This window comes from Geospiza fortis, unplaced genomic scaffold, assembly GCF_000277835.1.
Source record: "Geospiza fortis unplaced genomic scaffold, GeoFor_1.0 scaffold27, whole genome shotgun sequence".
NCBI classification, from domain to species: Eukaryota; Metazoa; Chordata; class Aves; order Passeriformes; family Thraupidae; genus Geospiza; species Geospiza fortis.
In genome coordinates, this window is record NW_005054329.1 from 3,493,122 (window position 1) to 3,497,695 (window position 4,574).

The 4,574-nt window shown below is 50.8% G+C and overlaps 1 protein-coding gene across 1 annotated transcript in view; it reads left to right on the forward strand.

The window, feature by feature from the left end:
• VAV2 (vav guanine nucleotide exchange factor 2) overlaps positions 1 to 4,574 on the forward strand; it is an 89,873-nt gene that overhangs the window by 49,229 nt on the left and 36,070 nt on the right. The window lies entirely within an intron of this gene.

A 4,574-nucleotide genomic window follows, 5' to 3' on the forward strand; every position in this document is an offset into this window, starting at 1 on the left:
TCTTTCCCTGCTGAATTTCCATCAGAATTCATCTTGCAAGAATTTCTGCGAGTTCCAGACCACAAATAAAAGCAAACTGTAATTTTTCAGAGGACGTGTCTAAAATCTGGCTCCCCGTGAGGTGCTTCTTTCCAGAGATGAGTAATGCAACAGAAAAGTGTGATTTTAATTAAATTCAGCAGCTTTTGGTATGCTCTGATGGGTCTTGTTCTGCACGGGGAGAATTGCTTCTATTCTGCTTTATAGAAATGGATTTTGGGGGCATTACTAGGGTGGTTTTACCTCACAGCACTTGACCAGGATCATTGCCTGGTGCTGCTCCTGTTGCACAGGTGGGAACCAATCTTGGAGGGGCAGCTCCAGATCAGCTCTTTGCTGGTGCCTGGTCAGCTCCCAGCCACCTCTTGGTAAATTAATGCTGCTTGTTATATAAATTAATCTGCCTGTGTTCCACGAAGCCAGTGAGGAGAGCATTTTCAGTGGTGTGTCAAAGCCTTGGAACGATATCTGATTTTCTTTGGGCAGCTCCAGGAGTGCTCAGGGTGGCAGGCCCAGCGTTCCAGAACTGACAGGGGGATGCACAGGAATGGGGTGATCCCCAGTGCCTCGTCCTCCTGGAGGAAAAGAGGAGGAAAAAAGAAAAAGGGGAAGGTTGGAGCTACCAAAATGATGTGCTGGGAACAACCAAAGTCTGACATTTTGGGATTGAAGCAGCACTAAACCTCAGCAGTGGGACAGAAAGACTTTTCTGGAAGCATGGGAGCTGTGGGGCTGAGAACCCCACTCCCAAACTCCCATGGGAACACAGCCTGAAGCTTAAAACGTTGATTAAATCAGTGTCCTGTGGGATTTCTGTGCCTTGCCATGATGCTCCCTTCAGAGCAGGCATGTCAGGGGGTCTGCACACCCAGCCAGGGCAGCTGGAACTCCTGCAGGGTGCAATTTCAGACTCTAGGCTCCACACCACGGGAATATTTTTCCGCCAGGAGGATTCAGCACAGCCCTGTCCATCCCAGCAGAGCTGCAGGAGCTCCTTTGCACCAGCTTGAGGCTCTGGTCCTTGCCATTCGTGGAGAAATGCCTCGCAGAAGGGACAGCAGATGGGAGCAGCTCAGGTTTCCCGGGTGTCACACACTCCACCTGCTCTTTAGAACACCCAAGTGTTATCCCTGGGCTCAGGAAAACAGGGGCAGGTTATCCTGCTGGTGCTGGCAGGGGGGAATCCCCCTCCAGGAAGGGATAAATCAGCTCCTTTACACTCCTCTGGGGGTTTGCACAAGTCAGGAAAACTTCCTTGCAGATCTGCCTGACAAACCATCTCCACTGGGAGCAGCCTCAAGCTTTTTGGGATGGAGTGCCCTGAGTGGGACATTTCCTCCCTCTCTGCTTCTCACCGGGCTTGCTGTTCCCAGGGCTGGTGTTTGACCCCAAGAAATCAGAGTGGAGAGTGGAAAAATGGTAAATAAACCACGCTGGGTCCTCCTTACTCTGTCCCACATGGATTTATTTTATGAGGCCAAGGTGCTGCTGTGCAAAATGATCAGGCTGAAGCTGCCTCATCCCTGCCCCTCTGCTCCCTGCAGAGGTGAAGAGCTGGCTTTATTGCTAGGACAAGGCAGCCCAGATGCTGAAATATGCTCATAAATAAATAAACCCCCCTGTTTATTGCTGTTAGAATTGCAGCCTACCTGGCTCTTCCCCTTAAATAATTCAGAGCAAAGAGCAGCCAGGCAGCGCTGAGAGGTTCCCTGGGCAGGGTGGATGGTGAGGATGTGGTGTGGGAGGGATCACGGGGCAACCTGAGAGCAAGGGAAGGTTTTTTTTGCATGAGGTGCCTCATGAAATATTAATTGATTGTCCCTGTGGGTGATGTGCTGTGGCTGTGGCTGGCTCTGCCTGTGTCCCATTTGCAGGGAGCTCTGGGAGATCCAGAAATGACCAAAAAATGCTTTGTAAGATCAAGGGGGTGCTTGGCATCAGTGTGTGCTCTAAGTCCTGCCTTCCAGAGAAGCAGCTCGCTCCAAACTCCAGAACAAATTGCTTGGTCTTGTCTTCCCTTTTCAGCCCTGAACAAACCCATCAGATCGATCCCACTTCCCTTCCCTCCTTTGATCTCTGAAGTGATGCTGTGCGCTGCTGTGGGGTCTGTCTGTGCTGGAGTCGGCTTTGGGAGCTTGATTATCTCCTAAGAGCCTGTTCCAGCTCTGTTTGATGCACTGGGGGCTTTTGCTTTTCATCTGAGCAGGGTGGGGCTGGCAGCAGCCCTGGCACGGGCTGGAAGGATGGATGGCTCAGCAGGTGGAGTTGCATGGTGGTGGAGGGAAAAAAGCTGCTGCTTAGCTAAAGATATGAAATAAGAGGCGTTTTCAAATGAATTTTAATAAACTGGGGTCTCTGCAGGCCTGTTGGGTTTCAGTGGACTCAAAGTACCCATTGCTGCTGGGCATTCCCAGCTCTGCTGTGCTCCTACGTAAGGAGTTGCAGTGTGCCTGGAGGTCTTGGACAATTTCCCAGGGAATCCAGAGCTTTTAGATCTTCTGACTGACAACACTTTTACTCATTTTACCAAAAAAAACCCAAAAGGATGCAGAGATTGGTCCCAAAGCAGGTGTTTGCTGTTGGGGAGCTCAGGGAGCTCATGGCTGGGGACGGTGCAGCACCATCACCTGGATGGGGATGCTGCTCCCTGCATGGCTGGGGCCAAGGGCAGGATCTGTGGGATGCTTCTCAGTGAAAACCCTGTGCTGGTGAGAAATACTGCCTTAAAAGATCTCCCAGCTGGCTTTTCTTGGTGTTGTCTTGATGGGGATCTGGTGGGGTGGGAGTGAGAGCAGAGTTCCTCTCCCCCACTCTGTCCCTACCACATCAAATCTGATTTTGCAGCCAGCTCAGGTGTGTTCAGTGACAAAAAAAAGAACCTAAATGGATGTGTAAGGGAGCTTAAGTCAAAAGTAGGGAGATATTTCAAATAGTGGCTGTTGGTAGAGCTAAATTAAATTGTGTTGTTGCACTTAGAGCTCCTGGAGAAGAGCAAGGGATGAGCAAAGGAAAAACCCAAGGCTTTGTCCCAAAAGCTGCCCTTCAGCTCTGGATTTTGGATGGTCCATTTAGTAATCCTCACCCTGGTGTGACTCCTCCCTCTAATTGCATTCTCTGAGTCCTTATTTAGCCATTAGCTGCCACTGCAGCGACACAGGTTATTAATTCCTCCCCTGCCCTGACTTTCACTCTGGGCCTTCACCAGCACTCAAGGTGAAGCTGGGAGGGCCAGGGCAGCTGCATCCCCATGAAACTCTGATTAGAAAACATTTTTTTTCCCTTTTCTGTTCCTTGTCTTACATGGGGGGTTGTATCACAGGAGCCAATTACACCTCAAGCCCAGATTTATGGCTGGACATGTGTCCCTGTGATTTTAATATTTTTTATGGCTCTTTTACTCCTTTCTCTCTGGCGTGGCAAGCACTGGGGAAGGAAACACTCAGAGAATAAGAGCAGAAAATGCACGTGGGAGAAAGGAGGTCGTGCCTTGTGGTGGATTTTTTATTGCTGTTGTGACAAGCGATGTTTAACCAGAAGTCACCTCTGAGTTCTGCCTTCTTGCCAGAGCCTTGCATCCCTTGCCTTCCTCCCTCCTGTGTTGCCACTTTGGCCATGGACACACCCTGGGATGGCTGGAATTGCTCCGTGGCTGGGCTCAGCACAGCCCTTTCCCCTCCTGGTCAGGGTTTGAATTGAGCTGGCTGCAGGTCTCAGCTCTATTTCAAACTGCTTGCTGTGGAGCTGCTCACCTAAGGAAGGCTGAGGTGTAGCAAGGGAGAGAAAGCAAATTGATGCCAGTGAAAGCATCCAGAAATAGCAAACTCAGGGGCTAACCAGGCCGTGTATTAAATCTTTCAGGAGAGGCAATCTATCATGGGCAGGGAGGGGAGAGGAGGGAATTGCTCCTGAGGGCGGTTAGAGGTTCAGATGTGGCCAGCTTTGCTCCTCCAGTGTCCCATCCCCGTGGTTCACAGCTGGGGACCCCACCTGCCCTCTCCAGGATGGCCAGGAGGGATGGGCAGAGCTGCTGCCACCCCTCTGTGTCCCTGTGCTGTGCCCGTGGGGATGCTCCAGCCCCAGCAGCCCCAGCCCAGCCTGGCCCTGTGCCAGCAATAATACGTGGGGTTTAATTAAAACAGTATTTCTCATCTCCCTCATACATTATTTGGTTATTGCTTCAGAATGAGCCGAGGAATTCTTGTATTCCCCCCACTCCCTCCCTCACTCCTTTAATCTGCTTTCTCCCCTCCTTTCTTTCTGCCCTTTTGGTGTCCTTTCCCTCATCTCCAGGGGTTTTAACTTTTTTCAGCTGTCACAAAGTTGTTAAGATGAGGAAGATTGGGGTTCATAGGGACTCAGTCATTCCACTGGGATTGCTGGGAGATGCTTCCAGGGAGGCAGTGCAGAGCCTGGCTGAGCAGGGAAGGAGCTCACAGGTGGAAAAGCTGGAGGAGAAGGTGTTTCTCCATCCCAGCAAATCCAACACCAGGCTGGAATTAAGATTCCTAAATTGTTTTAGCAGCACCAGCTCAGCA